The sequence below is a fragment of the Aegilops tauschii genome, chromosome 3 (assembly GCF_002575655.3).
Source record: "Aegilops tauschii subsp. strangulata cultivar AL8/78 chromosome 3, Aet v6.0, whole genome shotgun sequence".
Classification (NCBI taxonomy): Eukaryota; Viridiplantae; Streptophyta; class Magnoliopsida; order Poales; family Poaceae; genus Aegilops; species Aegilops tauschii.
Genome location: NC_053037.3, coordinates 142,523,044 through 142,535,183, shown reverse-complemented (window position 1 = coordinate 142,535,183; position 12,140 = coordinate 142,523,044).

Genomic DNA, 12,140 nt, shown 5'->3' with positions numbered 1-12,140 from the left:
TCCCTCATCGTCATGGAGAGCGCGGGGATGATGATGAAGGCCACCGGTGATGGTTTCCCCCTCCGGCAGGGTGCCGGAACGGGCTCCCGATTGGTTTTTCGTGGGTACATAGGCTTGCGGCGGCAGAACTCCCGATCTAGGTTTCTTTTCGGGGGTTTCTGTATTTATAGGATTTTTTGGCGTCGGTTTCACGTCAGGGGGTCCACGAGTCAACCACAAGGATGGAGCACCCTCCCGGGGTAGGGCGCGCCCTCCACCCTTGTGGTTGGCTTGGGACTCTTCTGGACCAACTCTTTTGCTTCGGGGGCTTCTTCTGGTCCATACAAAATCAACGTAAATTTTTAGCTCGTTTGGACTCCGATTGATATCCCTTTTCTGTAAAACTCAAAAACAAGGGAAAAATCAAAAACTGGCACTGGGCTCTAGGTTAATAGGTTAGTCCTAAAATTCATATAAAATAGCATATAAATGCATATCAGACATCTAAGATGGATAACATAATAGCATGGAACAATTAAAAAATATAGATACGTTGGAGACGTATCAAGCATCCCCAAGCTGAATTCCTGCTCGTCCTCAAGTTTGTAAATGATAAAAACAGAATTGTTTATGTGGAATGCTACCTAACATATTTATCAATGTAATCTTCTCTATTGTGGCAAGAATAATCAGATCCATAAGATTCAAAACAAAAGTTTAATATTGACATAAAAATAATAATACTTCAAGCATACTAACAAGGCAATTATGTCTTCTCAAAATAACATGGCCAAAGAAAGCTTATCCACACAAAATCATATAGTCTGGCTATGCTCCATCTTCATCACACAAAATATTCAAATCATGCACAACCCCGATGACAAGCCAAGCAATTGTTTCATACTTTTGAGGTTCTCAAACCTTTTCAACTTTCAAGCAATACATGAGCGTGAGCCATGGACATAACACTATAGGTGGAATAGACGATGGTTGTGGAGAAGACAAGAAGAAGGAGATAGTCTCACATCAACTAGGCGTATCAATGGGCTATGGAGATTCCCATCAATAGATATCAATGTGAATGAGTAGGGATTGCCATGCAACGGATGCACTAGAGCTATAAGTTTATGAAGGCTCAAAAAAGAAACTAAGTGGGTGTGCATCCAACTTGCTTGCTCATGAAGACCTAGGGCAATTTGAGGAAGCCCATCATTGGATATACAACCAAGTTCTATAATGAAAAATTCCAACTAGCATATGAAAGTGACAACATAGGAGACTCTCTATCATGAAGATCATGGTGCTACTTTGAAGCACAAGTGTGGTAAAACGATAGTAGCATTGCCCCATCTCTCATTTTCTCTCATTTTTTTGTTTTTTTGGCCTTCTCTTTTTTGGCCCTTTTTTAGTCCGGAGTCTCATCCCGACTTGTGGGGGAATCATAGTCTCCATCATCCTTTCCTCACATGGGACAATGCTCTAATAATGATGATCATCACACTTTTATTTACTTTACAACTCAAGAATTACAACTCGATACTTAGAACAAAATATGACTCTATATGAATGCCTCCGGCGGTGTACCGGGATGTGCAATGAATCAAGAGCGACATGTATGAAAGAATTATGAATGGTGGCTTTGCCACAAATATGATGTCAACTACATGATCATGCAAAGCAATATGATAATGATGGAGCGTGTCATAATAAACGGAACGGTGGAAAGTTGCATGGAAATATATCTTGGAATGGCTATGGAAATGCCATAATAGGTAGGTATGGTGGTTGTTTTGAGGAAGTTATATGGTGGGTTTATGGTACCTGCGAAGGTTGCGCGGGACAAGAGAGGCTAGCAATGGTGGAAGGGTGAGAGTGCGTATAATTCATGGACTCAAAATTAGTCATAAAGAACTCACATACTCATTGCAAAAATCTATTAGTTATCGATACGAAGTACTACGCGCATGCTCCTAGGGGGATAGATTGGTAGGAAAAGACCATCGCTCGTCCCCGACCGCCACTCATAAGGAAGACAATCAATAAATAAATCATGCTCCGACTTCATCACATAACGGTTCACCATACGTGCATGCTACGGGAATCACAAACTTTAACACAAGTATTTCTCAAACTCACAAGTAGTCACTAGCATGACTATAATATCACCATCTTTATATCTCAAAAAATCATAAGGAATCAAACTTCTCATAGTATTCAATGCACTTTATATGAATGTTTTTATTATATCCGTCTTGGATGTCTATCATATTAGAACTAAATTCATAACCAAAGCAAATTACCATGTTGTTTCAATACCCTCAAAATAATATAAGTGAAGCATGAGAGTTCATCAATTTCTTCAAAATTAAAACAACCGCCGTGCTCTAAAAAAATATATAAGTGAAGCACTAGAGCAATTGACAAACTACTCCAAAAGATAAAAGTGAAGATCAATGAGTAGTCGAATAATTATGTAACTATGTGAAGGCTCCTTCTCATAAATAAAATTTCAGATCTAAAGTACTTTATTCAAATAGAAAACAAAAAAAATGACATTGCAAGGATATCACATATCATGTGAAGAAGCAAAAAACTTTGGGTCAACCAAAATTGACCGATAGTTGTTGAAGAAGAAAGGCGGGATGCCAACCGGGGCATCCCCAAGCTTAAATGCTTGAGACTTCTTTAAATACTAATTAGGGATCCCTTGGGCATCCCCAAGCTTGAGCTTTTGTGTCTCATTAATTCCTTTCATTTCGCGGTTTCCCTAAATCTTAAAAACTTCATCCACACAAAACTCAACAAGAACTCATGAGATAGGTTAGTATAAATCAATGCAAAACCATTTCATTCTCTACTGTAGAAAATCACTAAAATAATAATTTACCATTGCATACTAAATGCCTCTGCATATTTAATACTCCAATCCTCAAATAGAATCATTATACAAGCAAACATATGCAAACAATGCAAACATAACACCAATCTGTCTAAACAGGATAGTCTGTAAATAATGCAAGAGGAATCATACTTCCCTAACTCAAAAAATTCTGAAAAATTACCACACTGTAGATAATTTGTTGCTTCTCATTGTGTAAAAATTTCAAGATCTTATCATGTTCTGACTATTCACAAATATTCAAAACATAACCGCAAACTTTCTGTTTTCAAACAGCAACATATAGACTTGAAAAATAAGCATGGTAAAGGCTATACTTGACCTTTTTATTGAACTAAAAGTTTTAAACATTACTCTAAATAACAGCAAGAAAATACTAATAAAATAAAATGACGCTCCAAGCAAAACACATATCATGTGGTGAATAAAAATATAGCTCCAAGTAAGGTTACCGATGAACGAAGACAAAAGAGGGGATGCCATCCGGGGCATCCCAAGCTTAGTTGCTTGGTTATCCTTGAATATGACCTTGGGGTGCCTTGGGAATCCCCAAGCTTAGGCTCTTGCCACTCCTTATTCCGTAGTCCATCGAAACTTCACCCAAAACTTGAAAACTTCACAACACAAAACTCAATAGAAAACTCGTGAGCTCTGTTAGTATAATAAAACAAATCATTCACTTTGGTACTATCAAGACAACATTCATAATTTTTCTCACATGATTCCTACTGTACCCTATCATTTCTACAATTTATATTAAGCAATATAAGCCATAGAAACTAGAAAACAAGCAAACTATGCATTGAAAATAGAATCTGTCAAAAACAGAACAGTCTGTAAAGATCTGAATTGAAATCATACTTCTGTAACTCCAAAAATTCTGAAAAATTAAGACAATCTAGACAATTTTTATATAAATCTTGTGTAAACAATTCAGATCAAAATCAAGTTCCAATGAATTTTCAAAATTCCTGGACTGGGAGCAAAAGTTTCTGTTTTTGCATAGAATCATGTCGACTATCATCCATACTATCCCAAAGGCTTTACTTGGCACTTTATTGAAACAAAAGCTATAAAACATGATTATTACATCAGCTTAATCATGTGAACACACAAAAAGAGTAGGGGTAAATATTGGTTTTTCTCCCAGCAAGCACTTTTCTTTAATGCCTTTTTAGCTAGGCATGATGAATTCAATGATGCTCACATAAAAGATAGGAATTGAAACATAATGGGGACATCATGAAGCATATGACTAGCACATTTAAGCCTAACCCACTTCCTATGCATAGGGATTTTGTGTGCAAACAATTTACGGGAACAATAATCAACTAGCATAAGAAGGCATAACAAGCATAACTTCAAGATTTTCAACAGATAGAGAGGAAACTTGATATTATTGCATTTCCTACAAGCATATATACCTCCCTCATAATAATTTTCAGTAGCATCATGAATGAATTCAACAATATAACCATCACATAAATCATTCTTTCCATGATCCACAAGCATAGAAATTTTACTACTCATCACATAAGCAAAATTCTTCTCATTCGGAATAGTGGGAGCAAACTAAACAAAATAACTATCATGTGAGGCATAATCCAATTGAAAATTAAAATCATGATGACAAGTTTCATGGTTATCATTATTCTTTATAACATACATGTCATCACAATAATTATCATAGATAGCAACTTTGTTCTCATAATCAATTGGAACCTCTTCCGAAATAGTGGAATCATCATTAAATAAAGTCATGACCTCTCCAAATCCACTTTTATCAATATTGTGAAAAGATTCAACACCCTCCAAAATAGTGGGATCATTAGTACCTAGAGTTGACACTCTTCCAAATCCACTTTCATCAATATAATCATCATAAATAGGAGGCATGCTATCATCATAATAAATTTGCTCATCAAAACTTGGGGGACAAAAAATATCATCTTCATCAAACATAGCATCCCCAAGCTTGTGGCTTTGCATATCATTAGCATCATGGATATTCAAGAAATTCATACTAACAATATTGCAATCATGCTCATCATTCAAAGATTTAGTGCCAAACATTTTATTAACTTCTTCTAACACTTGAGCACAATTATCGGAATCCTTATTTTCACGAAAGATATTAAAAAGATGAAGCATATGAGGCAACCTCAATTCCAATTTTTTCTAGTTTTCTTTTAGAGACTAAACTAGTGATAAAATAAGAAACCAGAAGATTCGATTGCAAGATCTAAAGATATACCTTCAAGCACTCACCTCCCCGGCAACGGCGTCAGAAAACAGCTTGATGTCTATTACGCAACCTTCTTCTTGTAGACTCGTGTTGGGCCTCCAAGCGCAGAGTTTTGTAGGACAGGAGCAAATTTCCCTCAAGTGGATGAACTAAGGTTTATAAATCCGTGGGAGGCGTAGGATGAAAATGGTCTCTCTCAAACAACCCTGCAACCAAATTACAAAGAGTCTCTTGTGTCCCCAACACACCCAATACAATGGTAGATTGTATAGGTGCACTAGTTCGATGAAGAGATGGTGATACAAGCGTAATATGGATAGTAGATATAGGTTTTTGTAATCTGAAAATATAAAAACAGCAAGGTAACACTACAAAAAAATACACTTCCATGATGATACGTGTTTGTCACAGTAGGTCATGTTTTCGGTCATGCATGTACATCCATGACGATTTTATGACAGAATCAAGATAGTCATACATGTGCTGTCGTAGAAGTGTTCCGTGACATTACCAAAATTATCATCACGGAAGTGTCCACTTCCATGACGATAAATGGCGCGTCATGGTAGTGCTTTCGTCAAGGGTGACCGACACGTGGCATCCACCGTAACGGGTCGCCGTTAAGCTATCGGGTCCGGTTTTGGATCCGATAACCCGCTAATAGCCCGGACCAATGAGGATTTTCCACGTGTAAAATTCTCATTGGCCGGAGGAAACACGTGTTGGCTCACCGTTGGGACAGATGCCATCCATTAATTGGACAGGAGGCGCCTATGATACGTCGACATGTGGCACGGCCCAATAGAGGCCCATTCCGGTGAAAAGGCCGGCCTGTTTGACTTGGTCAAAAGGTAACGGGCCGGCCCATGAAAAGCGTGTTAACGGCATGTTCGTATATAGCCCATTTACGGCCCGCTAACTCACGGCCCGTTACGGCCTATCAGAATTAAGCCCAGTAGCTTCATCTGGGTCGTCCAATACGATTCCAGCCTGTTGTAACTTCCGGCCCATGTATGGCCCATGATGTCTTTCGGCCCATACGAGGCCATTTGTAACTCTTGGCCCATTAACGGCCCATGGTGAATCTGGCCTCCAATGAACATTGTACTGCTTTATACCCATCAACGACCCATTATTCCATTGGGCCATTTCCAACCCGTGTTATCTTTCGGCCTTCTCAGGGCCCATTTATTCTTGGGCTCATTTCCAGCATTCAGTTACTTACGGCCCGTTACTGGCGTTTTCTGCTTGTCGGCCAAATTCAGCCCGTGGTTACAATCGGTCCGTTTGTGGCCCGTTAATCCGTTGGGCCGTTTTCATAGCGTCATAAAAAACGGCCGATTAACGGTGGCCAGTTATTGTCGGCCCATGAACGGACGATTCCAAATCTAGCCCGTTTACGGCCCTTAATGTGGTCTGTTATCGACCCATGTTTGGCCTATCGATCATATGGCCCGTAGAAGGCCCATTGATGCTACGGCCCGTAGAAGGCCCATTATTTCTATGTCCCTTAGAAGGCCTATTGTTTCTACGGCCCGTAGGAGGCCCATGGTAACTACAGTAAATATGTAGCCCATGGTTATTGTGGCCTAGTTTTCATAAAATAGGTTATTGCGGCCACTAGCAAACCGCGGAAAAAGAACTACACTGACTACAAGCAAACAAATAAACAAGGCAACAAGGAAATAAATAAGCAAGCAACTTACGCTAGGCTATCACGGCTATTACACATATTACATCCACTGGGCACCAAAGTTCGCCACCAGTGCAAATATAGGGAACGAAGCAGCATATCATATACACTGGTTGTCAAAGTTGGTGACCAGTGCAAATAAACGCCGCAGCAAAACAAGTCCAGAACTGAAACCACTTCAGAAGAGCTCAAGAAACAATATCCCGGGTACCCATAATGCTGGCAAGATGCTTAGCAAGCTTATTACCTTTCTCTTGTTTGGCGCTTAAATCCTCCAGCCTTGCTATTGCACCAGAAAGTATGCATCTGAATTCTGCAGGGACTTCTTTAGTCCGTCAGCTTCCTGTCGCAACACATCTGATCGATGTCTTTCAACTTGAATTTGAGACTCAAGAAGACGAACTGATTCAGGCAGCGAGTTCGAAGAGCTTGTGCCAGCAGTAGTGGCCAGTAACTCGAACACAACATCAAGACAAGACTTTTGGGTTCTCTCACTGTCGTCAAGATAGTTTTTATCAGCTTTCTTGGAGCCCGACAGGGATGTCTCACTATCTTGAACCTTATCTGCATTACTTCCTTTACCATTGCATAACGGGGTACTGTTCTCCAATATTTTGTCCGCATTCTAAAAGAGAAACAAGCAGACACATCACAAGTTTACCATGTTGTATATGAAACTCATTTTGCTAAATCGGTTCAGTAGTAAAGTGGTTAGGATAACATCACGAAACAAACATATATCTATGTACCATGGTCACTTTATGGTCTATATCATTCTAGTTTTTGTTGCCAAATCAAGATAGAGACACAGTTCAAATAATATTTGTTCAAGACAAAGCAGAATAGATAGAATATAAGTGTGGAAAACTATAGAGCAATAGCAACACTTGTGTGCATGACATGAGAACATAATTGTTTATTCAATTGAAACTGAAATCAACATAGAGCAAGTTACAACAGCAAACCAGTTAAAGAAACAGGTTTAAAACATACCTGTTGCACCACTGGAGTTTCAATTCCATCCTTCAAATTTGAAAATAGTTGGTATGAGTAAATACAGTGATGCAAGAGCAGAGGAGTATGAACCATAGCTACAGAACCTGACTTGAGAACAATTCTTCTTCTCCTTTAAGCGTTGAGTTGGGATTCGGAGTGGTGGTACTCGTGCTTTGGGCACTGTAGTTCCCTTACTAACTGCCCGTGTTTGGGTGCTCTGTGGTGGAGACGGTGATGTGTCAACTGGAACTGGGTTACTATCTACTCGAGTTGGGGTTAGAAGGGGTGTAGCTGGTTCTCTGTCCAACTGGGTAGGGGTAGAATCTGCGAGAGTCTGGGTTATGTGTGGTGGGGCTAGTTCTTGGGCAAGTACAACCGTGGTTCTGTCTGCATCAACTGGTTGCACTATCTTTTCTGAAGACCGTGTTGTTACTCCCTTAGATACTGCCATCACCCTCTCCAATTCAAATGGCCGATAAACAAGAAAAGTAATTGAATGTATAGACATTGTATGATAGACATGTGCAATGGATAGCAGGGAATAAAAGAGGGCATGAAATAATTCACATTTATGTTGTCTAACCAAACAGGATAGCATGACACGATTTCACATATATGATGGCTAACTTAACAGGATAGCATGACACAATTTCACATTATGATGGCTAACTAAAAAAGATGGAAAGAAATAGTTCAAAATATGATGACTATGTAAACATGATGACATGATATAACTATATAATGTGTTTATTAAATAGGTTGGCATGCCATAATTCACATACATGCCGCCTATGGAAACATGATAACATGATATAATTCACGGATAGACTGACATAATTCAAAATATGATGACTGTAAACACTAAACAGGATGAGATGATATAACTATATGATGTCTTTATTAAATGGGTTGCCATGCCATAATTCAGATAGATGTTGTGTATGTAAACATGATGGCATGATATAATTCAAATATATGATTTATATAATAATCAAGTAAGCAGATGGCAATCTATATATGATGTAAAAACTAAGCAATGCAAGACAACATGCATGACCTGGGTAATATAACCCTGCCAAGTTTGAGCATAGACCTCAGGGGGGAAATAGGACTGGTCATCAGTCTCTGAATCCTCCTCTGAGGAGCTCTCTATAACCAGCAAGATCTCTGCTTCAGCAGGTAGCATTGTCTGCTCTGAATACCTTGTTTTCACTCCAGATACTTCCATCACCGCTTCAAATGGCTGATGCACAAGAAGAGTAGTTGAATATACAAACGTTGTCGACAAATGGAACACGTAATACAAAAAAATGATATCATGATAATTCACATACATGATGATTGGCTAAACAGCATGGCATTGCATAATTCACATATATAATGCCTTTGCAACAAGATATCATTGCATAATTCACATATATAATGTCTTGCAACAAGATGGCAATGCATAATTCACATATATGGTAATTAGACACTAAACAGGTGGCATTCACACAAAGCATGTCCAAACTAATCAAATTACATAGCAATGCAAGACACCATACGCACGATATGAGCAACATAACCCTTCCAAGTTAGACCATACACCTCAGGGGGAATAGGACTAGTCATCTGTCTCTGAATCCTCCTCTGAGGAGCTATCCATAACCAGCGACATATGCGCTTCATCAGATTGCATAGTCTGCTCTGAAGACCTTGTTTTCACTCCAAAATTTTCCATCACCGTGTCAAATGGCTGATGCACATGTAGAGTAGTTGAATGTACTAACATTGTTGACAAATGTAATACGTAACAAAAAAAGGATGACCTGATATAATTCACATATAAGATGACTTGCTAAGCAGGATGGCATTGCAAAATTCACATATATGATGCCTGGCTAAACAAGATGGCATTGCATAATTCACATAAACGATGAATAAACTAAACAGGTGGCATTCACACAAAGCATCTCTAAACTAAGCAGATGACATATTTGATGTATAAAGTAAGCAATGCAAGGCACCATATGCATGATATAACCAACATCAGCATGCCAAGTTAGAGCAAAGACCTCAGGGGGTAAATAGGAGTGGTCTTCTCCTTCTGAATCCCCCTCAGAATAGATATCTTCCTCTCGATTACAATCCGAAATGGGTGGAGGGGGGCTGCCTTTGTGCCTACCATGGAGCGAGGTCTGCATGAAATTTTATTGCAACGCAAGGCTCGTCTCTTTTTATCTACATGTTCAGTTCCATTGTGTACAATAACTGACATGCATAGGAATAAAACATAGTGAGATTATGTAAGGAGTGCATGCAGAAATCCAGAGTGATGGTAGCAACCTGTGGATAAACCCAAAACCAATGATAGCAGGCAGATAATGTCTTCAGTTAAAAAATGCAGATAATGGCTTCTTTACTGTTTGTTTCCCACCCAACATGAAAATCATAGTAGACACTAGAGATTAACCAGATAGTAGATAGATACTATTGATTGCGGCCCCGATATGTACCCCACAACCATTTAAAAACTCAAGTTTGACCATTAGTTTCGAGCTGACTCAGAGTCTAATCGGTGAACAGGATGATAAAGTAGCATGTAATATTAAGCGATGCATAACATAAGCAGACACGAAAGAGTGCGACCTCTCTTGCGGACCTGTGTAGTCCTCGAGGTCATGTGCTCGGTTGATGATGGTAATGCAGTTGTCATGGCTGCCCGCGACAGTCTGGAGGCCGGATCCCTGTTGTGCTAGACCCTTCTGTCGTTGGAGCAGCTGAGCTGTGGTGGACGACGGCGCAGAAGGAGCGGGACAAACCACACAAGGTTTTCTTTGACAACTATCTGTAAGAGAAGTAATTCTGTTAGGGCTCGTTTGAATTGGGGGATTCTAACAACGCAGGGATAGGAAATACACACTAATAGGATAGGAATGCACGTGCAAAATAGAGAATTTAAAAAGACAGGATTTGTGCCAATCTGGGTGTTTGGTTCACAAGAATTGGAAGATCATAGAATGCAAAGAAGCATGGTGAGATTAAGTCAAACCACAAGAAAATGTACGGTTATAATGCTATTATGCTACTATCTCTTAGTCTTGTGCTTCATGAATAGGAATTTGAAAAGGAGGACAAATGGATATTAAAATTCCTACACTGTTCTTTCAAAGAGACACTAAAGGAACAAATCCTACAGTTTTCCTTTGCTCCATTCCTTTGAACCAAATGCATGAATAGTAGTACCACAGGAACCTTTCCAATTCCTATGTTTTTCCTTCACTTTTCCTTTCAAGCACTGGCGATTCTAGTAGGCAGGCTTGAGCAAGGAAAAGCCTACACTCAAAAAAAATTGTGCTACTTCTACTACTTTGGACCCAAGCCACATGTAACACCCCGGAAGTAACTTTCCATATTTGTAACTCCAACTCTTGCCATTTTCGGCTATGTGTTATGATATTCCCTTCGTGGTCGGGTTTTGTTTTTCGTTTTGCATTTTGTTCATGTCATGCATCTCATATCATGTCATCATGTGCATCTCATTTGCATACGTGTTCGTTTCATGCGTCCGAGCATTTTCCCCGTTGTCCGATTTGCAATCCGGCACTCCCACACGCACCGGCGCATCCCTCTTGTTTTCTTTTCGTGAGCGGGTGTTGAACATTCTTGGAATGGACCGAGTCTTGCCAAGTGGCCTTGGTATACCACCGGTAGACCACCTGTGAAGTTTCGTTCCATTTGGAGGTCGTTTGATGCTCCAACGGTTAACCGGGTAACCGCAAAGTCCTTTTGTGTGTTGCAGCAAAAACCCCCTCCAAACAGTCCAAAACCCATCTAAGTCACTTCCATGCTCTAGGTCGTTCGATCACGATCGTGTGGGCGAAAACCGCACTCCATTTGGAGTCTCCTAGCTCCCTCTACCTATAAAAACACCTCCCCCTCCGAAATTCGCGGTGCAACCCTAGTCCCCTTCCCCTCTCCGCAGCCGGACGCGTCCGCCACCGCCGGACTCATCGCCGCCGCCGCCCGCAGCCTACCAGAGGGCGCCACGTGGCGGCCCCGTACGCCGCGCCGCCGCCGACCCGCGAGCCCGCGTTTGGCCCAGGGAGCCCGAGCCGCGCGCCCGCGCGCCTCCGCCTCCTCCTCCCGCGGCGCCCCGCCGCCTCGCCGCTCCCCGCCGCCTCGCCAACCGGCGTTGATCTCCGGCCGGACCCGCACGCACCCGAGCCGGCGCAGCTCCTGCTCCGCCCGCGCGCCCCGACCCCGAGGCGGCATCTCCTCCGGTCGGCCCCCTCCGACCCCTCTCCGGCCTCGTCCTCTTCCTCTCCAGCCGGCGACCTCTCCCCGAG